The sequence below is a fragment of the Neomonachus schauinslandi genome, chromosome 14 (assembly GCF_002201575.2).
Source record: "Neomonachus schauinslandi chromosome 14, ASM220157v2, whole genome shotgun sequence".
Taxonomy (NCBI): domain Eukaryota; kingdom Metazoa; phylum Chordata; class Mammalia; order Carnivora; family Phocidae; genus Neomonachus; species Neomonachus schauinslandi.
In genome coordinates this window covers 45,258,852-45,284,342 of record NC_058416.1, presented here as the reverse complement: position 1 = coordinate 45,284,342, position 25,491 = coordinate 45,258,852, and positions in this window count along the sequence as shown.

Here is a 25,491-nt window from a genome sequence, read left to right as displayed (position 1 = left end):
CCCCCCCCCCCCCCCCCCCCCCCCCCCCCGCTTCCCTACAACAGAAGGCCTCTTCCTCCGGTGACATCTTTCCCAAATCTCTATTTTCTTGATTCCTCACATAATTTCCCATCCTTAGAGGACAGAAGCCCTGAGCACCGATAGGGGAAAAACCGTGCTATCTCTTCCTTCTATGCGGTGATGTGAATGACGGGATTCAGAGGCACGCTTTCCGCGTCCAGCCACAGTAACAATACCCGTACTACAATCGGTACTTCCCGGTGTAAGCAGCACGACCCCTAGTGGGCACCAGTGGTAAGAATCCAGATATGAGTACCAATACAAACACAATGGGGTGTTTTTAGGAGGTGGATAGAAAAATAAGTCAAGATGTTGTAATTACAGCTATATTAATTAAGGAGGTCACTGTGAAACAAAAAACAAAGGGAAAGTAACAAAACGTAAGATATATTTCATGTGTAAGTTACTAATAGAATTTTTACTATATTAAATATATTAATACGCTACATTAGAATGTAATATCCAGGAACCAAATCCAAAGTCGGTTTTTATATTTTCTTTCATTTACCACCTTTGGCTTCCGTAACTCTTAATTAAATTCTCTCAATCTGTGACAACACATCTTCAACAAAGATAGCTTGCACTAGAGTGCTTTCAAGAAAGGATTAAAAATGGTGAGGTTGGGACATTTTCCGTTTGTCTAGATAAAATACTCTCATGAATCCATCATTTTAAAACATCCCAATCCACACTCAGTGTTACTTGTGATTTCACTGATGTTTAATTTATTTTACTACACTATTACAGTTTAATTAAACAGCAGACAGGAGCTTCCCTGGGATTGCTCCTTCGTTCTACCCCAGCAACGTTTAGGTCTTGTACCTTGAAGCCGAACAGCAAAAGGGATAGTGAAAGGAAGAGTGCTCTATGTTTCATTTCAGTAATGGGGTCATATTCATTTCCTTTTTACTACCGACAGACGATCTGTATTAGTCCCCCATCTCCCAACTTCCTTTAAAAAAAAAAGGTAAATAGTAATTCTTATTAACGGCAGTGGTACCTGCACTGGCATGGGCAAATGTGGTCACCAGCCGGTCCCCCTGCTGTTTTACTCAGCCGGCAACATGCTCTCAACCCTGGCAGCTGTTTCTGCTTTGTTTGTCCTTTCAGGCAAATAGGAACTTCATCAATGTTTACAAATTCTTTTTCTCTGAACCAAAAACTTTGGTTTCAGAAAGTAACAATGAAATTCACAACAGATGATAAACTTTTGTGTATGCATTCAATTGCGTAAGAAACACACGAATACAATCCTGTAACAAAAATTTAAACAATACAGAAATGTCGAAATTGTCAACGCCCTTTTTCTCCCCCGCCCCACCCATCTCACTCTCCCCCCAAACCCAAAGCCTGGAGGAATCAGGGGCATCCTCTTCACAGAATTAAGTATAAAACAGGACAGCTTTATTTAAAAACAACTACTTCGGATCACTGGAAAACGACCAAAGACAAAGAACAACTCAGGACATTTGTTACGTTTCCTTCCAACCCTTCATTATATAGATAAACAGTTTGAGTTTGCTTCACTCTACAAAAATGAGACCCTCCTAAATGTGTTGCCCTGAAATTCTTTTCCTTCCCATTATGTACTGACAAGACTTCTGTGTTGAAACCCATAGACCTCTGTTGATCTTTTTTAATTGTTCCGTGGCATTGAACAATTGGATGTATCACCAATTACTGGGTCATTTCCCTATTGATTTAAGGTTGTTTTTAACATTTTCTTATTATAAACAATCCTGTAATGAACACCGTGAACTATCTTGGTGACCACGTGCAAGAATTTCTGGTGGTTAGCTCCCTAAAAGTGAAACTCCTGGGTCAAAGATTGGGCTAACATTAAATTTTGCAAGATAGTGCCAAATTCTGTCCAAGAGGCAGGAATATTTTAAAAATTATCAAATCTTTGGGCGCCTGGGTGGCTCAGTTGGTTAAGCGACTGCCTTCAGCTCAGGTCATGATCCTGGAGTCCCGGGATCGAGTCCCACATCGGGCTCCCTGCTCAGCGGAGGGTGTGCTTCTCCCTCTGATCCTCTTCCCTCTCGTGCTCTCTGTCTCTCATTCTCTCTCTCAAATAAATAAATAAAAATCTTAAAAAAAAATTATCAAATCTTTGAGAACCAATCTTAAATGTTAGCACTGGAAGGGTTCTTAAAATTGCCCAAACACCTTTGTATTTTAGTACAGTACTGAGGCTTACAGAATTGATGTGACTGGTCCAGGGTCATGCAATCAAACTCCAGTCCAGGGTTTTTGGTTTCCTGGCCCAGTACATTCTTTAGTACAACAGATCTTCTGGGGCAAAAATTAGACTTGAATTTTGGATTAATTGTTTCCAGCAAAATGAAGATGTTTTACAAATAATTGAAAACATGTTTTCCTCTGGATTTTTCAGTTGTATTGAGAACAATTAGGATTGATATTACAAATCAAACATTCAGAGTGGAAATATAACTCTACAAAGCATGTGAACAAGTAGGTTCTATATTATGGACACTGCTATCAGACAAACATGCAAATGGCATCTGATTTCCTTATTAAATGATGTTAGACAAGGAGTCTGCAGTCCTATCTTTGGGTGCCCATTGTTTTATGAAAAATATTCCAATTGCCATACCAAGCTACTCAATCTATTGCTGCATGACAAATCATCTCAGAGTTAGCAACAGAGACCATTTTATTCCATCCCCGATTCAGAGGGTCAGGAGTTTGGAAAGGGTACAGCAAGGTTTTTGTTTTGTTTTGTGTTGTTTTTTTGTCTCTGCTCCACAGTGTCTGGGGCCTCTGCTGGGAAGACTCAAACTCGGGGTGATTCAGCAGCAAAGCCAGAACCAACGACAGTCACGCTCACTCACACATCGGGAAGCAGATGCTGCCTGTCACCTGGGACCCCAGTGGGGCTGTTGGCCAGAGCACCTACACACAGCCTCGATATATGGCCCCTATGCTTCTTTATAGCACAGAGATTGGGTTCCAGGAGCTAATGTCCCCAGACTCCCCCTCCAGTCATGGCAGTGTGAGAAGATCAGGAGAGTACCCGTCACAGAAAGAAGTGTAAAACTGAACCACCTTATCAAAACAACCTTTCAAGTCACTGGAAAATGACCAAAGGTGGACAAAAACCTGAGAAGAGTTTACTCATGAAAACTTCCACTGCACTGGGTAAGTTTGGTGATTCAGCGGCATTCTTGCCCTGGGGACTCCCCACCTCAGCTTCACCTGCTAGAAGTGGTGGTCTGGGTTCAGGATGGGCAGCGAACCAGCTAGAACAAGGCAGAGAGAAAGTCTCCGCTCATCACTGGCTGACTGCTAATGCACACATGCTCAAGAAAACCCCAGAAAGCCCAGCAAAAACTGCAAGCCCAGGGGATATGTACACGGACACAGGTGGTAGTGGGACCTTAGAGGCAATCTGGACACTCACAAAAGGAACAGATAAATACATTGTGGAGAATACATGTTCTCGAATACCATGCAGCAGATAGAAGCTACAGACTCACTTTACATATGTACAACAGAATGGATAAATCTTAACATATCTGAAGGATAATAATAATTATAATAATAATAGTATCAAGTAACACATGGAACTCACCAGGAGCCCCAAGAATCGGGGGCTTTTCTAATGTACTTCTATATATTAACTCATTTCATTGTCACAACCCTAAAAGGCCATCTATCAGCCGGGGTTCAAACAGAGAAGTATAACCAATAGGAGATATAGCTAGTAAGAGGTTTATTGCAAGAAATTGACTTTTGCAAATGTGGGGCTGGCTAAGCAAGTCTGAAATCCACAGGTTGTCTGGAAGGGAAGATCATGAACAGGCCCAAATTCATGGGCACAGACGGAAGTTCTCATCAGCCGGCAGGCGGAAAGGATGGATCACAACAGGATGGGCCCTCACTGGCCTGGGCTGAAGCTTCGTCCACAGACAGAACTTCTTCTGTGAGAGTGTGACAGACAGAATTCTAAGAATGACCTTCACCCTTGTACAATCACGTCCCTTTTGAGGGTGCGGGGAATCTGTGATGCAATGTATCATACATGGCAAAGGGGAGATGATCTGGGTGGGCCTGGTCTAATCACGTAAGACCTTTAAAAGCGGGGTTTTCTCTGGTGGTAGCCGACAAGGAAGTAAGAGATCTGAAGCCCAAGAGTGACTGCTGGCTTTGAATGGTGGCGGGGGGGAGGAGGGGGCAGCGGGTGGGCGTCTCATGCTGAGGAATATGAGTGTCCTCTAGGAGCTGAGAAACGCTCTCATGCAACAACCAGAAAGAAAGTGAAGCCCTCCATTTTATAGCCACACAGATCTGAATCTGAAGAGACTCTCCCCCACAGCTTCCAGATGAGAGCCCAACCGGACAACACCTTGACTTCAGCCTTGTGAGCAGCTGAGCAGAGAATCCAGTCAAACCTGTCTGTACTTCTTACCTAAAGAAGTAATAAAGGGTAATAAAGGGGTGTTGTTTTAAGCTGCAAAGTTGTGATAATTTATTTGGCAGCCATAGGGACTGAACGTTTCTGTCCCCCCAAAACTCATACGTTGAAGCCCTAATTCCCAATGCGGCTTTATTTGGAGCACGAGAATAATTAAGGTTAAATGAGGTCATAAGGGTAGCACCCCAATTCAGTAAGATTAATGACCTTATATGATAAACACCAGAGAACAAGCGTGCTCCCCACCCCTTACCCCCTCCCCTCCTTCCCCCTCATATACATACATATATGTAAATGTATGTGAATATGTAAATTTACATACGTCCATATGTAAATTGCAAGAGCAGACATCCTGGTTTTCAGTCTTTCATCACTAAATATGATGTTAGTTGTAAGTTTTTCATAGATACTCTTTATCAAACTGAGGAAGTTCCCTTCCATTCTCAGTTGTTGAGTCTTTTTATCATGAAAAGGTGTCATATTTTGTCAAATTACTTTTCTGAATCTAATAAAATAGCCACGTGGGTTTTTTCCCTTTATTCTATTTATATAGTGTATTACGTTAATTGATTTTTGGATGTTCAACTGATCTTCCTTTCCCAGAATTGATCCCACTTGGTCATTGTATATAATCCTTTTTTTATATTGCTGAATTTGGGTTGCTAGTATTTTAAGATATTTTTGTGCCTATATTCAATAAAGATATGCATTTTCTTTTTCTTATGATAATTCTGTTTGGTTTTTATATCAGGGTTTACTGCTTAGAAATTTGGGGGAAATTTTTGCCACAGTTCTATTTGCCATAGTTCATTATTTGCCACAGTTGTAGTCAGATGATCTATTTATTTCTCGAGTTGGTTTCAGTAGTGTATGTCTTTCCAGGAATATGTATGTTTCATCTAAGGTACCTAATTTACTGACATACAGTTGTTCATAATTTTCCTTTATAATCCTTTTTTATATCTTTAAAGTTGAAGCGATGTTCTTTCTTTCATTCCAGATTTAATCATTTGAGTCTTCTCTCTTTTTCTCAGTCACTCTAGCTAGAGCTTTGCCAATTTTGTCGATCTTCTCAAAGAACCAACCTTTGGTTACACTGATTGTCTCTATTGACTTTCTATTCTCTGTTTCATTTATCTCTGCTCTAGTCTTTATTTTTTCCTTTTGCTACCTTTGGGTAAGTTTGCTCTTCTTTTTTTTTCTCCTTCAGGTATAAAGTTAGGCTATTGATTTGAGATCTTTTGTAATGTAGGCATTTAAGACTATAAATTTCCCTTGAAGCACTGTTTTAGCTGCATCTCATAAGTTTTGGCATTTTGTGTTTTCGGTCTTCTCAAAGCATTTTCTAATTTCCATTTGTTGTTTAGGAGTGTGTTGCTTAATTTCCACATATTTGTGAATTCCCAATTCTTTTTCTGTTACTGATTTCTAATTTCACTCCATTGAGTTCAGAAAACATATTCTCTATGGTTTATTCCTTTTAAATTTGTTGTAATTTGTTTTCAGGCCTAGCATATAGTCTATCTTAAAAATTATTCCATGTGCACTTGAGAAAAATGTGCATACTGCTGTTGTTCGGCAGAGTATTCTACAGATGTCTATTAGGGTAGTTGGCTTCTGGTGGTGTTCAAGCCTTCCATTTCATTACTAATCTTCTGCTTGTCATTCTGCCCACTACTGGAAGTGGGGAACTGAAGTCTCCAAATATTATTGTTGAATTGCCAATTCTCCCTTTGGTTCTGTCAGGTTTTGCTTTACATATTTGTGTACATACAAACATAGATACCAATATAGATATATAGCTATATAAACAGATATACCTATATATACTACAAGGTATATATCTTGTTTGCTAAGACCTTGTCATAGACCTTCCATTACTTCTTTAAGTACCATTGCTTTTAGTTCTTTAAACATATTTGTAGCAGTTGATTCAAAGTCTTTGTTAAGTCCAACATCTGGGTCCTCTCAAAGGCTATTTCTGTCGCCTGCTCTTTTTCCTTCATACAAATCACATTTTCCTGTTTCTTTGCATGCTTTATGATTTTTTTGTTGATAACTGGACATTTTGGATAATAGACTGTAGCAACTCTGCCTATTGATTTCTCACCACCACCTCTCCGGATCTGTCTTGTTTTTATTGTTGTTTATGTGTTTACTTATTTAGTGACTTGACTGGACTGTTTCTGTGAAGTATCTCCCCCACCGTGCACAGCCTCTGATGTCACTTCTCAGAAGGCACACTGTTGGAGACACTTACAGTCACCCTGAAGCGACAGTTGTGTAATCGGCACTCTCTTAGATTGTGTCATTCCTTGATCTCTTTGTTAGCTTCCTGTTCATCTGCCTCAACTGCCATCACACTCAGCTATTAGTCTTCACAAACTGCTGGCAGAGGTCTGTACATTCTCAACAATGCCCTTTGCCACAAATTGCTCCTCTTTGCAGAGACAGTCTTTGAAGCCAGTCTGAAGATTGTTCCAGTCCCAGAAGAGCTCTTCGTGGCTCTTCTTTTCTCCAAATCTTTCTGTTATACTTCTAGCTGTCCTTCAGTTTAGCTTGTTGCTGTCATGGAGCTATCAACCTCGTCAGAATTGTTTACTACCAAAATTTCCATTGTTTTTGATAGTACCCTTACATTTGAACTTTACCACACTCTATTCCAAATAAAACCAATGCTCTTAGGAAGAGCTCCAGAGCTCTCTGTTCTTACAGGCTTGCCTCTCTCCGGTAAAACTTCTGTGCCACTGCTGTGGAGTTGAGGGCAGGGACAACGCCCTGCTTTTCTTGGAGTGACATCCTGTTCTGTGAGTGGGGCCCTGGAGAACACTGGCCCTGGTTTTCTTGATTTGCTTCTCTTCTGACCTAGAACCTTGACCTTATGAACAAAGGTTCTGGTATCCTACACCTGCCTGGGATAGAGTTTCTGCAACCTGAAGCTGGGGGTGGCCAATAAGAAATTTTGAAGGCTTGCTCCTCCATGGAAGAAACTATAGCCCTAGACTGAGAGATGGGACAGCAGAAGCCCTTCTGGACCACACTCACTTGGAGTAGAGCTTCTATCACATGAGCTGTGGGCAGAGGGATCGCCTGTGGCTCAAATGCCACAGAATCCTTCTTACAGAAACTTGGTAGCTTTATATGTCCCCATATGCTATATGGCCTGAGGACAATTTCCAGAAACTATTTAAATGGCTGTTTTTCACATTTTGCGAGAGTTGGAGTTGTGTAGCTGAGATCAGTGGAGTTCCTCAAACTGCCATTTTAGAAGTGTTCCTTTTATATTTCTTCAAACAGATGAGATATGCCTCAGGCCAAGAGACCCTAGAGGAGAAACTCTGCCAAACCAGGAAACCCAAAGAGGGACCTCAGGTTGGAAGCCACCAGGACTGACTTGCAGAACTGTGAAGACAACACTCTGCTCACCAAGCCACACGCCCATGGAGCTGTGCCAATCCAGAAGAGGTAGCACATTTCCCTTATGCATACAGGCAGAGGGACATCTTTTTCTAATTCCCACAAAGGCAACAATGTACTTGCACAGCCCCAGAAGCTGCATAGACTTCAGCTGACGGGTTATGTAGGATGAGTCAACCATCCAGAGCAGCAGTTCCCAATTTTGACTGTTCGTTAGGATCACTTGGGGAGCTGTTGAAAAATACCAACGCAAGGGTCCCACCTAGACCCATTAAATCAGACTCTCGTAGGATGAGGCCCAGCTATCAGTATTTTTAATAGCCCCTCAGGGGTATTCTAATGTACAGTCAGGATTGAGAACCACTGATCTAGAGCCTGGAGCCAGGGGAATGGGATTCTTTGTTCCCAAACACCTCAAAAGGATGTAAGCAGATGATGGGGTTCCAGAGCTGGCAGCTATAAAATGCTTTGAGTAAATAGTGAGTAGAATTGGCAGAGCAAAGGCAGTCAAATTACAGGACGTAATTTCTGTCCTGAAAGAAATGGCTGAAGTTGTCCACAAATAATAAAGAAAAAGAGCCAGTGACACTGTGAACGTAATTTCCACACTGCCAACTATCAGTCCTAATTGATACAGCTCAAGCCAGGCCCAGTGTGTCCCCTTGTGTCATGATGACACCTACAGTGGCAGGCTTTGCCAATTGCTTTAGCCACACTCTACTTCATACTATTCTTGGCATGATAGGACCAGGGCCTGCCTTTATAGAGGTACTAATTCCCAGATGCCAGAGAATACAGTACCTTTGTCTCAAGGACAGGCTGCTGTGCTTTAACAAAAGGGCCTCTACTTAGTTTCCAGAATGTTCTGCCAAAAAAATACTCACTACTGCATAAAAATAAATCACTAAAAAAAAAAAAAAAATTGGTGGTGAGACAATTTATGAACTGTTGGGATTCTGTAGGTCATTTGTGAGCCTTCCTTCTAATCTCAGATGTTCAGACTTGTAAGTAGTCCTCACCGTGCTCCGCAAATGTTTCACTCCCTCCCTTCCTTCTTTCAAAGACCCCTGACTCCCCCAAAAAGAACCCTAGACAGTAAAACTGGAAAGCTTACTGAAGGAGATCTTCTAAACAGGGGAGGGCTTCGGTGACCCATTCCCCCATCCTTTACTGCCTCAAATGTCAGGGACTGAGTCACAGGGCTCTCTAGCTGTTGATTCTAACAAGTTACTGCATCTCTCTTGAGTCCTGTCGTGAAATGGGGCAACTACCACCTACCTGGCTTATTGGATTAAATCACCTCAGTGATCCACCTCAAACTGTGCATGGCAGGCACACGGCAGGTACTCACACTGCTCTTGCTTCCTGCCTCAACGTGCTCGTGCGCACACGCGCACACACTCACGGACGTGTGCACACACGTGTGAGTACACCCACATGCACGTGCTCACGTGCACACACACAGGCACACACACTCCCTCCCAGGAGAGGAAAATGAACAAATCCTTAAGGGAAGAAGTGACTCACTAGTTAGTTAGTTAGTTACTAGTATTCAATGAGGGGGACTCGATTAATGAAACATAACAAGCTCAAGGTGGGATAAATGGATTTTAAGTGTCACCTGGATTGGTCTAATGAAACATATGCTCTCCGATGTGCCTGCTTCATTTGAAAAGTCCTGAGGTACCCCACACAACTGCCCATTCAGAGAAACATGCCAGAGCCGACTGTGTGGGAAGAGCCTAGACCGTGCAGACTTGGCTTGTACGGTACAAAAAAAAGCACTGGATTCCTGGGCCTGGCGGTAAAGCTTCTTGGAAGGAATATGGTAGTCTTCCAATGATTAAAGAAGACATTTCTCTCGGCGGCCTAAGTCGGGCCTCCTCTCTTATCTTTCAGTGCCTGGCACATAAGGAAGTGCCCCCAGGAATTCTAAAGTCATCAGGAGACCCATACAGATCTTGAGCAGCCTTCCCACTCTCGTCCCCTGCTTTACCCCCTGCATTTTTCCATCTCCCCAGCCCTCCTGTTTTCTACATTTTTTTAAAACTTCTTTATATTTATTCTAGCAGTAGCCTGCCATGCAATAAAAGAATGGGGGAAATCTCATTAAAATTATATCAAAAAGAAAAAGATGGAGTAGAGCCTGAAATTCCTGCAATCTACACACAATAACCTAATCAACTAGAACACACAGGTTAAATGGAGTCCACCCTATGGTGAGCCCGGATGATTAAACCCCCTCCCAGGGAATTGCTACCTTCAGGATACCTGGTGGTGAGCCATATTAAAATGCAGCCAGGAAAATACCTCACATTTTAGAGCACTTTTAACCTTCCCACTCACTTTCACAACTATTTATCTTACTGACTTCAGCACAAGGGCCCCGGGAGGCAAGAAAAGCTATTGCTATTACCCCGTTTTGATAGATAAGGCAAAGGAGGCAGCGAGGTTTCTCTGAGGTCACCTACTTAGCGATGGGAGACGCCAGGCTGAGAGCTCAGTCTTGGCTAAAATGGACCCAGGTCAAAAAGACAGCAGGTGACTGACCTGAAGATGGTACTGGCACCCTCCTGTCCCTCAGCTTCTCATTTTAATTTGACACAAGCCCGGGTAAGTGAGAGAACACAGTGTCAGTGCTCAAAACTGAAAGCCAAGGTCCTTAAATCTGTCTTTCCCTGGAAACACAGGGATAGCAGGAAGATCAGAAATCCGTATGTGCAGGGCCACTATCTACACACCAAATAAATAAACGTCTTACTAAATTTGCACTGATTTCTCTCAAAGTTAATTGCTACTAGTTTTGGTCAGGGCACAGTTTCTCAATCAAAGAACCTTAAAAGTAGAATGCGGGGGGAGAAAGTAGGGGAGGGCAGTGGGGAAGTTTGAAAAAAAAATTTTAGCACTAAAAGGAGGCCCCAGATTCTGAACGGTTGTAAATCACCACTTCAGACTATTTCTTTTCCGACCCTCCACTCAGAATTCACCAGTCTTGATTTCCATTCCTTCAGGGGCCTGATCTCTGCTTTAAAATGATAGTAAGCTAATATGATAATATAATACGTATTAATAATTTAATGCTTACCCTTCCTAGGTAATATATGTGCATTTTAAAATGGGCCTTTTTAGACAACACGCTTTAATCCAAAGCAAACTTTCCAAGCCACTGTTCCTTAGCTCTGACCCCTCACCTGAATTCCAGACCTGTAAATTCTCAGCTTACTAAACATCTCCACTTGAACCTCCCAGAGGCATCGAAACTCAATATGTCCAAAATGGATCCTGCACTTCTATTCTTTATCTCAGTCAGTGACAACAGCAACCATCCATTTATCAAAGCCAGAGAGCTGGGAGTTACTCTAGGTTCCCTACTTCCCACCCCCGTCCAATAACTGGGTGAAGGTGTGTAATTCAGCATTTCACAAACTGTGTTCTCCAAATGTCCTGTCAATAGGCAAAATAATTCCCATGATCAAGTTAGTTTAGAAAACATTAAGTCAGACAAAACTAAGCCTTTATCCTTTATCGTAGGACTTAACAGGGTATTTCTAATACATTGCCTTGCATTACAAATATCTGAAAGGAAAACATACCACCCAGTGTTTCCCAAACTCATTTGCCCAAGGAACCCTTATTTTCTTGGCAGGGTATCCTGCAGGATCTATGTAGTATAGAACATGCCTTGAGAAACGGCAAAAGACAGATTTGAAATATGTTTCATTATCACACCGTCTCATGCAATCTCTGCGATGTAGATGAGCCGGGTGATAGCAGTGTACATAAAAAAAAGAATATGAAAACGAAATGTGAAAGAAAATATGTCTTTCCAACTATTTATTGGGACATCATAGTGAAAATATCACTGGTATTTTGGGGGCATTTCTTCATGAAATGTGTTTATGTGTAAGAATGGGAGCGTGTTCAAAGGGATGGATGCCCAACAAATGGCTAATGGCAGTTAGCTTCGGGATGTGGTGTTAAAGGGGGAGAAGGAAGGCTGTCCAGGCTTATTCTCCGCATGTCCAGCATCGTTTGACTTTGTTATAGCGAGCATATGTTACTTTTGTAATTTGTTTTCCTGAAAAAACTCAACACAGGAAAAAATAAATAAATAAATAAAATGCCTGGTACACTAAGTGCTATTTTTAAAAATCAATCTGAAAGAATAAAAATGCAAGAAGAGCCAAGACATTCCTTAAAAAGTAGAATAATGTGTGAGAAGTTGTCGTACCAATTATTATAATGTCCTCAAAGCCTCAGTCATTTTTAAAAGGAGATGGTGGCATGGTTATAGAGACAGACAGGTGAGGGAAATCGCATACAAATGCCACAAACAGAATCAAGAAGATATGAAAATGCAGTGGAGAACTGAGGTGGCATTCCAAAGCAGTTCAACAAAATAAAACCAGTAAATTTTATTAAAACAATAGATTAGCAATCTCCCAAATAAATATGCTTGTATCCCTAACTTATTTTCATACCAAAATAAATCCCAGATGGATCAAAGATTTAAAAGTTATGCATGAAGTCATGAAAATAACAGAAGAAAATGCAGATGACCATTTTTATAATTTTGGTTGGAACGAAGCTTCTTTAAACTTATTTTGTTTTAAGCCAGAAATGATAAAAATCTAAAGATTTTGTTTACAATCAAAAGATCGTATGTCTGGCAAGAAAAAATTTCGAAAGCAGTTAATCATCGAAAGGTTAAAACACAAACAATTCACAGAGGAAAATGTTCCCAATATATATGACAGAGAGCTAACGTTTTAATGTATAAAGCCCCCTTGCAAATCACTGAGAAAAAGCTGGCTACCCCAAGTTGACCCCAAGAGTGATAAGCCCCAATTTCTGAAACTTCACTTTAATTAAAATTAAAGTTAAAATCAGAGGTCACAAGCTTTAATAATAAGAATACTGAAAGAATATTGAGTAAACAAATCACTGAGCAATACATGAACATTTTATTATAAAGATAAGGAAGAAACTGCAGGATATTTAAAATTCGGATACTTATATTTAAAACTCAGATACTTGTATTTAAAACTCAGGTACTTATATTTAAAACTCAGATAAAGATAAGGAAGAAACTGCAGGGTATTTAAAACTCAGATACTTAAATTTAAAACTCAGATAAAGATAAGGAAAAAAACTGCAGGAGATTTAAAACTCAAAGAAATTAAGAATATAAATACTACCCAGCTTGGAGTGAAGGTTCTTTCTTATCATCTTTATACTTAATTAGTATCTTGTCATTATAAAATTGAACCCTGGACTGGTCATTTGCAAGAAGCTCTCCTATGAGGTTCAAGTATATAAATAATATTTTATTGTCACATAACCTTTCCTTTTGAGATTAAGTATGCTTATTTGTTTGTTATAGGAAACCTTATTCCTTGTTCATTTGTTATATGAAAATGAATTTAAATTAATTCAACAATGTTAACATTTCACCCAGTAATTTTTTTCTTTATTGACATTATTTTAAATATTTCAAATAGTAAACAAGAAAAAGAAGAAGAAAGAGGAGGAGGGAGAGGAGAAGAAAGGGAAGGTAGGAGGGACAGAGAGAAGGAGAAGGAAAAGAAGAAAAAGGAAAGTTTGCTCTAATTTTCTTAGAGTGGAAAACCACCTCTTTTTCTCCCTGCATGAAAATTACAATTACAATGCAAGCAAAAAAGAATGGTGTTTACAGTCAAAACAATGCAGAATTTCCACTTTCTCCTCAACATGCTTTAATAGGAAAATTGGCCAAGAACATTGTTATCGGTCAGGATTTCTCTTGGTGGAAAGCTACAAAAAACCTAACACCGTCTAAGCAATAAATACATTTAATTACTTCATATGATAAGAAGTCCGTGATAGGAAATTCTAGAGATTGTTTCAGCCTCTCACTGTTGTCAACTTGCTAAATCCTTATCTCTCCAATTGTCTTGCAAATTTACCTCCTTAAAAAGAAAATCCTAAGCAACTGAGAAGCTTCTTCAGCTGGGATGCCCCCTAAAGGCTGAATCATCCCCCCTGGAGCCCCCAGTGCCCACATCTATTGTAGAGCTTGTCACACTAACTTGTGATTCCATCAGGCAGCGAGGGGCTCCCATCTGATTTCTAGCGCCAAACAAATGGCTAGTACTCGTGGAGGCCCTCAATAGTTGTTCTTTGGATGAATGCATAACAAAGACTCACTCCTAAGCAAGTGGAAAGAGTTAGGGGAAGCCCATGCACTTTTAACATCCCTCCGATGCAGCTTAGAACCTTGCAATTAAGTGGGACAAAACAAAAGGGAACTATTCCATCTAAAAGTAAGGGAATTCCATGGACCGCCTAGGTGGCTCAGTTAGTTAAGCGTCTGCCTTCGGCTCAGGTCATGATCCCAGGGTCCAGGGATTGAGTCCGCATCCGGCTCCTTGCCAGGCGGGGAGCCTGCTTCTCCCTCTCCCTCTCCCTCTACCCCCGACCCTGCTCATTCTCTCTCTCTCTCTTTCTCGGTCTGTCTCAAATAAATAAATAAAATCTATAAAAGTAAGGGAACTCCAAAGTTCTAAAGCCAAAGGCAGTGGGATCATTCAGAACATCAACCAGCAGCCCCCACATCATGAGACCAGAAAGTATCCACAGACTCACTGGCATGGCCAGGTTGGATCAAGTTCAAACCCTGAAAAATGGAGCCCAAAGTTACCCACTTCTCACATCCAAGACAATGTGTAAAACATTACGGGCATCCTTCATTCTTTTCCTTTTGGGCCTCACAGTACACCTTCTCCCCCCCAAAAATGAGGCTTTCTCTTTTTCACTCCCCTTTCTTCCTTGCTACCCAGCCCAGGGGAGTCCTTTATTGCTGCTCTTGGAGCAAATTCTCCCCCATCTCAATCAGCAGCATTACCTCTGAGATGAGAACCTTGCTCATGATAGGGTTAACACAGATTTAGGCTTTGGAAACACAAAAACCAGAGACCAGAGTCTATGGCAGATGTGGAGGGACTGCCAGGGTGAGTAAGACAGAGAGAGAAGAAACACTGGCACAAAATTATTTTCTCACCACGTTTTTTGTGCTAGTAAATGTTTGCATTCCTGCAAAGGAAACGTTTTCTTCTTTCACGTGTCTTCAGGTAACTGTGTCTCTCTGTTCCAAATCTAGTGTGTCAGAATAGTCATTCTCTCAAGCAAACTGTCCCATTGCAGTGCAGGTGCTAGCTTATCCAAGCTCTATCTAGTAGGTGAGCTCTTTTTCAGAGCGAATTTCTTGTCTCACTTAGCTGGGAGGCACTTCATCTAGGAGACCCTCGACTTCTCCCTTCTACATTTAGGGCCCCATCCACCAGAGGGAGTCAGTCTGGACACAAGCAAGACTATTTTAGGCCAAGGTAAGCTTCCCTGAGCTTCCGTCAGCGTTTGGCTTCAGGATGGTGGGTCCTGTGGGTGGCGAGTTCCCAGCTCAATCTGCTCGGCTCCTCAGTTGAGGCTGGTAGATGCCTAATGCAAGAGGTGAAGCAATTCTCACCTGAGTCTTGAGTTTCCTAAATCAAGAAACCAAGAGTCAAGATCAGAATCTCTCTCCCCCTTCCCAAAAATCTCTCAATCCTGAGTTTTGTCATTGCTAGCTGTGGTTCTCTAGAGTCTACCATGAAAAGTTAACATATTTTTTTCTACAAGAAAAGGACAAAGAGGGGAATTCGTGTTTCCCATCTTCTTGGAATTATCTTTAAAACATTGCCCTTCTGAGGCTGGGAAGCATTCTGCAGACCTACTCCAGAGTCCGTTCTGCTTCATGCCATACTCTTGCCAGCTCCCAGGTCCCAGGTCCCTGCAGCAAAATGTGGGCTTCTGTGTGTATTGTGTGTAGGGCCAGCTCTGGGGAAGAGAGATTCCACCTCCTTTCCCATAAGCCTGGGAAGTATCCCTTGGGGCTTACCAGTTGTCCCCACCAGCCCTAACTATCAGGCACTAACTGAGCTAGAGTCATTAAGTTCACTTCTCCCTCCCTTTCTAGAAGATTCTCCCGAGAAGAAATGACTTATCTTTTCTCTGAATCCAAATAAAGTTCCCTCCTTCTGCTTTCTACCCACTGCAACTCCTACTTTCCTTCTTGCCCTTGCTACCTTTTCTGGGTCTGTCCCTGGGGCATGAAGTAGACTATCTCTTTAAAACTTAGTTTCTTCATCACCGTCCACCTGGGTCTCCAAACACCATGGTTACTTCCAAAAATACACCTCATCTCTGCCTACTAGTTCCCTACCCGGATCATGGCCTTTGCCTCTAAATGGTTGTCCTCTAGCTTGAGGGATTATAATCAGTCTCCCATACACTCCTTCAGGAAGCTTTAAAATCCTAGATCTGGCCCCACTCAAGGCAGGTACAAATCATGATTTGTAACTCCTTATCTTCATAAACTCTTTATTTTTATATTAACTCACTTAATTTCTATATTGATAGCACACCCTTCCAGGGTGGTAGAAACTCAGCCCCACTCAATTTGAAAACTACCCTCTTTCCCCAAAGTTGTGTTTAAATGCTAAGAAGGCCTCAGACAGTGCTAACGTGTTGAGTCCTCATCGGGAGCCATGAAATGTTTGTTCTTTCGTCCTTTGTGGCCCCTGGGGCCCTTGGCTCTCTCCACAGCTGCCACACGACTGGGGCACAGGAACCCTTTGCCCTTGGGCTGTCGTCCTATGGCTCAGGAATCTGCAAAGCTATGCAGAGTCTCTGAGGGCTGGCAGTCTTGTCACCTTCCCCGGTATCACCTGGAAGCAGGGCACTGAGCACTCACTCCAGCGCCCACCAACAAATCTCTCCCATCCCTTCCCCAAGCCCTCCCTCCCACTCCCTGGCCCAAAGCAATCTTCCCCTAGTTCAAGAGAAAGCCCTCTCTCCTCAAACCCTATTTTATCCAACTCAGCCTATATCCCAAATCTTCTCGGTTATTCCCAGGGCTTAGATTTTAAGACACCAAAGCCACTTCCTCTTTCTCTTTGACGCCTTGTCACATCCCTCCCTTGAGGCAATGACTCCCTAGGACTTACTTCACTGGGTGGAGCAATAGAGGGAAAGGGGAGAATCACAGCAAGAGGGGAAGAAAAAGACAAACATCAGTTAATATTTTAAAATGCCATCACATTTTCATCTGCTATTACCTGATCTGGAACTGTCTTGTTCTTAAATCTCAGAAGACATTAGTGATTGAAAGACGCCTTCTCTGCAGGCTAATTTCCTATGTTCCCACATCATGAGCCTTGCTCCCTCCTTATCTCCAGCCTGTAAGTATATTTTACACTATCACCTATAAGCCTGGAGCCATCTTTCTAGCAACCACCTCTGTCTCCATTATTCCACGTAAGCATTCTTCTGCCCATGGCTCCTGAACACTTCACATTTCATTAGGTGCTTCATCAGGAAGGGAAGAAAGAAGTGGGGTAGCTCAAAATGACTGTCTTCGTTTGCTGATTTGTTTTGCGCCAGAAAGCATTTCTGCATCTCAGATGGTATGTTCAAGAGAAACCCCTCCTGTCAATTCCGATTCCACTCCATTTACTGGCATACACAGTTGAATGAGCTGTTTAAGTGGGGTTGTTATGAAATGAAATGAATTTGAATTTGCATTCCATATTCTTTCAATTATTTATGGATTGGGGTAACCTATATCAGTGACTTTTCCCCTCTACCCTCCCGAATCATCAAGAGAAAGCAGAAAGAAAAGTAACTCAGCACTTTTTGCAAGGACTGATGGTGATTACTGCTTACTGTGCTGAACAGACCTTCATTAAGGGCTTGTACCCTGGCTTCTTACCGCAGCCCTTCAGACCTTCGAAGATCTTCAGGTCTAGGGCCACCACTCTGTGGAGCTAGAGAAGACCAAGTGTGATTTGTGAGGCTCCACCAGGTATCAGGTGTTCTACCCTCCTGAAATCCCCAATATTAAAGTCACTACTTCCAGAAAAGGTCTTAATTACTCACTATATGAGTGATTTGGTCGGGGGGGATTGAGGCACGGCCCCTTAAAGGTCACTGTTCAAATGTACGTTTGTGGCCCGCAAGCCACAGGGAGTCTCCTCTAATTTCCTCCCATTATCAGCTTAGCTAACCATCACCTGGGAAGGCTCAGAGACTCTGGCCCTTCACAGGGGGAGACTTGTAAATAACTCAGGACTATACTCCTATTCTTCCTATTGATGAAAGGGCAGGGTCGACTATCCATTATTCAGCCACCTGAAGTTCATGCACAGACTCCTGAGAAAGTACAGAACAGGCCCGTACTTTAGAAAATGAACAAAGGGTCTCCTCACTGAAACCTAGGAGGCTGAGCACAAAGGGATCCAGGCATCTACCTCCTCTTTCCAGGGCTGGAGCTAGTTACCAAATCCATATTCTTAAGCCAGGCCTCTCCTGATTTAGTGCATTTTCACAGCATCTGTTTCCATCAAAGTCTATGCTGTCATTTTGGTGATTTTCTTAGGTTTGTTTTTTGGGGTTTTTTTTTAATAAAGAAGGGCTGTATTAGACAATGGAGGTGGTATATCATTAAAAAGCATATACAAATTTATAAAGAACTAATATGGTAACTAAAAGTAGATTACAGAATAAAAGCCTAGAGAAAATTGTTCACAAAACAAAATTCAACTGAGTCAATTTTAGAGATCTGATTGGTTTTATTCAACAATTCATGACTTGGGCAGCATGGCATTGAGCAGACAGAAAGGAGCTCCAAGGAGCTGTACAACATGGAAGACTTTTATAGGCAGAAGGGAGTGGGACAAGGATGTTATACTAGCAAAAAGTGGGTTGGTTGTGGCAAGGTCACCTTCCTTTAGGGCATGTAGGTATAGGAGGATGAAGGGTCACTAGTGCTGATCAGGTAGTTCCTGATTAGCTGGTTAAAGATTCTATTCCTAGGAGAGGTTAAAACTATAATTAAGCACTAATTCTTGGTTTGGTGACATGGGGCTTAGCATAAGTGACTCCATTTTGGGTCTGTTGTCTTATTTTTAACAAAATGAACATAAAATTAAAGGGCAGCCTTTGGAGGTCCTTTAATTGCATGGTAATTGGGAGTCAAAGCAGAATCTATTTAGAATCCACAAGGCCTATTAGGAGTCCAGAGAACCAATAGCAAGTCAACCAAAATTAGGAAAAGAAATCAGACTTTAATTGTAAACAGAAGACTAATCATTAGCTGTTCCCTTTCCCTAGAGTAAGTCATGGATAGTTGCCTGACATTTTACATTTTACTTTAAGTTAAAAAAAAATTACACAAGTGGCCTCCTCATTAGCAGGTTCTTCTGTTAGTGGCCATCAGAAATCTAGCTAAAGTCCAAGATTAAAAAATATCTTCCCGGGGCACTTGGGTGGCTCAGTCGTTAAGCGTCTGCCTTCGGCTCAGGTCATGGTCCCAGGGTCCTGGGATCAAGCCCCGCATCGGGCTCCCTGCTTGGCCAGGAGCCTGCTTCTCCCTCTCCCACTCCCCCTGCTTGTGTTCCCTCTCTAGCTGTCTTCTCTCTCTCTGTCAAATAAATAAAATAAAAAATCTTAAAAATATATATATATATCTTCCCAATTCCTCCATGATAGGTTACTCTCCAAATTGTCCTACATCTACTCCAGGTCCACAACTGCAGACAAAGAACCCCACTTTGCATATGTGCTTGAGAGCTCACCTGTGGCTTTATGCCAAGTCACCACCTGACATGCAGATCAATTAAATGTGCATTGAAAATACAGTTAATCGACTCTTAGAAACGTGTCTCATTGCTAAGTAGCCAAGAACTCTGTTCAATAGCTGCCATGTTCATGCTATAGACTTAAATAAGGTTAGCATAAGCCACAATTACATACATATCAATACAGGATCAGATGATCCTGACTGGTTAACATCTTTTAATAACCATGCTTAATTCACAGTAGTCAAATATGATTTTTTTAATACTTAAATTAATCTGGCCATAATACCTTTAACTGTATTAGGATTCCATTAGCCTAACACATTAGAGCAACCGTTGTTGAGTTAGAAATGAAATTATGGCAGACATGGTTGAAATGGCAGATTATGTTGAAAATTACCAACTGCTAATATATGGAAAGCTACCCCAATCTCTTAACACTATTTGGTTTACTTTTATATCTTGAAATTCCTTTGTCAGATGTATATACCAATCTTCTCTGTGTAGGTTCTAGGAACATTTCTATGGTTAAAAAAAAAAAATAGATCTACTTTTTAACTTTAGTTTTAATTTAAATTCTTTATTGTAAGGTTTGGGCAAAAGCTCATATCCCAAGAGCTTCATGTTACACAGTTTTAAGAAGATTGCATTAAGTGTTCCATCCATTCAATAAGCACCTGGTGGACATAAGGTACTGTGATGGGCACTGGAGAGGCTATAAAAAGGTATAAAGTGGCATAGGACTAATATAATAAAACAAGGCAAATGGAGCTCAAAGGAGGAGAGAAGGCTTCCAGATGAAGGATCAGGAAAGACTTCATGAGGAGACGGAACAAGAATTAGGCAGAGAAGAGTAAGAAGACTCCTGTGCAGGAACAAGCAGACGCTCCATTCATTCATTTGTAACCTGTGCTGAAAAATGTCATGGGTGAAGCCGGCAGGCAGATACACTCAAGAACGCCGCCTTGACTACCAGTAGACTGGCTAAATTACGGGCAATATAGTTCAGGGCTGTTGGAGAGATCTGGCTCTCAGGATATGGCAGTCAACTCATGAAGTCCCTGGAGGCCCGCCCAAGGAGTCTGGGCTTCACTTCTGGGCAACATGAAGCCATCAGATGTTTACAACCAGGACAGGAAGATCAGCAGGAGGTTTGACTTGAGAGAAAATGGAGTCAAAGAAACAAGGCAGAGGCTGCAGGCCATGTTTCTGGACATCAAGACATGTCAGAGCTAGTTTTATTGACTTGGAAGGCATGCAGAGATGGTGTTCAAAGCCACAGATTTGCAAGAGATGATCTAGAGAGGAAGATCATGTAGACCAGAGCAACAAGGGAATAAGATCAAAGAATACGAAATTGAAGCAGATGACAGTGGCCAGGAACAAGAGAACCGGGGGGTGTGGTGTCTCAGGCACCCAGAAAGCAGAGTTTCGGGAAAAAAGGAGTGAACAACTCAGCTTATGCTACAGACAGGTCTCATAGGGTGGAAACTGAAAGTGAGCAATTAGGAGCACCTGAATACCCAAATGCGAGCAGTTTGGTAGTTTTGTAGGTATAGAAACCAGAATACTGTGGATTTTGAAGAATGAGTGAAAGGGAGAGAGAGACAAAAGCCAGACAGAATACCCGTTCTAGAAATAGGGCTATAACGAGCTCCAGCAAGGGATAGCAGTGTCTTGGCCAAAGAAAGAATTATTTAAAATAGGAGAGATCTGGGAGCATTTGTATGTTTTAGGGAGGGAGCCAGAGAAAGGGAAAAATTAAAGATACAGGAAAAAAATGAATGAGTTGATACAGTAAGAATGTAGAATCTAGGAAGTATTTCATAAGAAGTAATGAGTAGAGAACAAATGTCATGGTTTTCCAGCACCCCTAAAGCCCACCACCGTGGACTCAGGCACAACATCAATATGTTGAGGAAAAAAAAAAAGATGAAGGAAAGAAAAATAAGAAATTCCAATCTGGGCCAGGAACATAAGAAATGAAACCTAGATTTCCAGCATGTCATGATGAGAAACCTCACCCAGAGTGACCTGAAGAACAATCCAGAAGGATGCTTCCACACACACTGCTTGCCTCTACTTCCAAAGCGCTGCAGATGTTCCTGATAATAAAATGAGTTCTGAGATGCACAGTCACCCCCATTTTCAAAGACTGGCCCTTGTAGGTGCCTCTGGAAAAGGATGGGGGCTTTCCCGGCTGTGGTTATGTGGAAGTTACAGGAAGAATGAGGAAGGGTATATATATATTTAAAAAGGCGATAAAGGATAGGCTGCCTCAGTCCACCTCCCCTTGGCCAAACTGATATAATTCTTGATGGCACTTTAATTAATTAAGTCGAGGAGAATGAGAATGAGCAAGTAAAATGTAGTACATTATGCAAATGCCTTCCAGTAAATTCCTCAAAAAGTGCCCTCAAATATTTCACTGAGAGAGATGCAGATCTTTGAAATGAAGAAAGTTTACTGTTGAATTTCTAGGGCGAAGCCTTCGAGGAGAGCCTCCCTTCGGAGAAAATCTCCAGTTGCCCTGCCTTGTAAAGGGCATCTCCCCATAGAGCACTGAGAAAGGTTATGTTGTAAAAGACCTAGGCTGAGGAGGCCTACAGAGAGAGCTGCGGGCTCTCCAAATGACCACAGGGCCTCTTGGCTTTGCCTATTAGAAGGTTAATCCTAATTCCTGTAAATGAACCAGATTTGAAAATAGGTGTTTAGGAACAGAAGCAGCCCCAACGCCACGGCTCACAAAGCAGCTGGGCACGGAGCATGTTCAGCCCACCGTTCAATGATAATAGGCTTACCAAGCGAAATAAATGCTAAATTGGGGATAGGGGAGAGCATTTTACCCTATTTGACCTTTTAGTAAAGTCACCCAGGGTGTCCTGAGGGGAGCAGAGCAGATAGGAGGGAGCTACCAACATGCCCCCGTCTGAGTTGATGGTCCCTTGTTAGAGAACAAACAGAAAAAAAGAAAATGTCGCCAACTGCTTTGACAAGGATTTTCTTTCTTTTTATTTTACCTATTGAAGTGAGTCCGTGTTTGTCTCCTGCTCAGTCTCCACTGTCAAGACACAGGGCTGTGCAGTGGGCAGCATCAGTTCCTCCAAATCTCTCCCAGCTCACGTCCCTGAGGCCACCCTCTGTCCCCACAGGCCAGAGATACACAAGGACACACCCAGAAATCCTGACAGCGCTTCTCAACGAGAGGCTGAGCAGGAAGGATGTGGGCGGAATAAATCAAAATCTGGGAGGTCTGAAGTTCCACATTGCTTTGCGTTGTTTATCTTACCAACCCCCAAATTCTGCTTTTAAAACAATGTTTACATCGATCTGTCTATGGAAAAAGAGAATTATATGGATTATTAATTCTGTTTATGCCTTTTTGCATAAAGATCATTGGGTTTTCAGACCACTGGTTCTGCACATGCATATACACATCACATTTTAGCAGCCTGCATGCACTCCCTCACAAATGTTAATGTCTCTTTGTTAATAGGAATTCTTATCGTGGGTGTGTGTATATATATGTCCCATATAGTTTTGGAGCAATTTTTGCCCTCCTGATTCCCATCACTTTCCAAAATAATATTTTCCCTACTTGCATATGGATTACGTGTTCATTATAGAAAATTTAGAAAGGAAAGGAAAGCACAAGGAAGAAAATAAAAATCATTCATAAGCCCCAACCCAGAGATAAACACTCATCATTTTGGTGCATATACTTCTCATCTGGTATTCTGTGCATAAATACCCTTTTTGCCTCCAAAATGGTATTACACTATATACTAGTTCATAAACAGCTTTTTTCACTTACTGTGTCACACACATTTTTTTCTATATCATTAAATATTCTTCCAAGCATAATTTTCCAAAGTGACATAATATGCCATACAATGCATATACCTAATGATATTCAGCCATCCCCCATTGCTGGGTATTTAAGTTGTTGCCAACATTTTGTTATCATTAGCCATATTACGTTGAACATCTTTTTATCTTTGCTTAAATCCAGAATTATTTCCGTTGGGTAAAATCTTGTAAATTGAGTTGCTGAGTCATTGGGAGTAGGCAATTATTAAGACTTTCTACAGATTGTAAAATTGCTTTTCAGAAAGACTATACCAATTTACATTCCTACCAGTGGTATATCAAAGTGCATCTTTCCCCATTTTCCAACACTAGTTTTCCCATTATTTTGATATTCTGTCTTTTTGGAATAGAACTTGTTGTGACCCTTGTCTTCAAGGCAGTAAACAGTGTGATTAGAGTTAAATATGTTCCTACAATGTCTTCCGTAAACCTGTCAGGCTAAAGTGGCCATCAACCCATCAAATCTGATCGTTGAACACTGTTCTAATGTGGTTCCCACATCCTCACTTTCTATAGTTAATCTGTTCTTTTTCATCCACACAAAATGTTTCTGATCAGATATCTACATGCTCTTAAGTAAAAATAAAGGCAATTTCAAACAGTTGGGGACAGAGATTCCAAATATGGTTCTATAAAATGTAATGAGGTTTTGAATTGTAAAACTCTCAGTTGAGGGGAGAGTTCTCAGCAACGACTGTGATGCTAACAGAAGATCTAAAGAGTAAACAGCTCAGATCCCTGAACGGACCTCTGAGGGATGAAAGCTGGGTAAAAGCTAGCAGGAGTGAAAAGAACAATATCAGAGTAAATAGACTGTACCGATTCCAAGAGATAAGACTGATGAAATCCAGTGTAGCACTAATATATCCCACCCACATAGTTATATAAATAGGATTGTGGAAGAGAGCTTATGGAAATGTGTGCCCTAAAAATTTTTTTTAATTTTAGAAAGGAAGAAAGAAGAAAAGAAAGAAAAAGAAAGAAAGAAAGAAAGAAAGAGAAGAAAGAACGGGAAAGAAAGAAAGAAAGAAAGGAAGGAAGAACAAAATATTGCCTATGTCAGGCCATAGCAGCAGGCTTGCTTTATGTAACTGTGAACAAACTACCTCCCCAAAGAATTCTCCTGAAACTGGATCTGAGCCTGGGAGGGTAATATAAAATGGGATGTACTGAAAATCTTTTAACTAGCAATCCTAGTACATATTAAGTTATGATCTACATCCAATTTCTCGTTTAAAACAGTTTGGAGCTCAATAATTAGTATGAAAGGTAACTTTCAGAAATGTTTGACAGGAAAACCCATTATTTCCGTATGAGGCTGCCACCTGGCCTCCATGTCCACCAAAGTAGTAAATGAGTCCCAGAATGCTTAGGAAAAGCTGACACACTGAACTAATCTTTAATTTATTGATTTGCTACTTCACTGAAAAAAAGTAGTATATCAATAAATGGCATTAGTTAAGAAGTTAAGGTCCAAGAAGAAACAGTGAGGGTTTGCTGGAATACACTGAGTACATCAAGGTTTGTAGAAAATAAAATCGGGAGCTTCTGGGAGAAAACTGATGTCTGGTAAGGACACAGAGCGTCAAGCAATATAAGATCAACAAACTTGAAGATCTATTTTATAACATCCTTCCTTTTTTTCTGCCTTCCTATCTGTACAAAATAAAAAAACAAAACAAACAGCAATAAACTGGAAATTTTCAGATAAACTAATCTAAAAACAGTAAGCAAAATGAATAATTTAGAACTCTAGGATCCAGCAAAATATGACTTTGTAACTTATGACTTTATGCTTAATTATAATGATCAATTAAAGAAATCTCTGTATGAAAATTAAAAATAGGGAATCCTAAAATGATAAAACTAAAAAGGAAAGTAAAAGAGAAAAGGCAATGATGTAAAATTAAAATAATCCTTAATTCTGAAGATGAAAATGGTCCCTAAACATATTTAAATTACTTCTTGCTCTTGCAGGCTCATATTAGTCTTTCCGAAAAAGAAATTGTAAAATTTTCCTTCATACCAAGAGAAAATGTTGCCGAAACACATTTT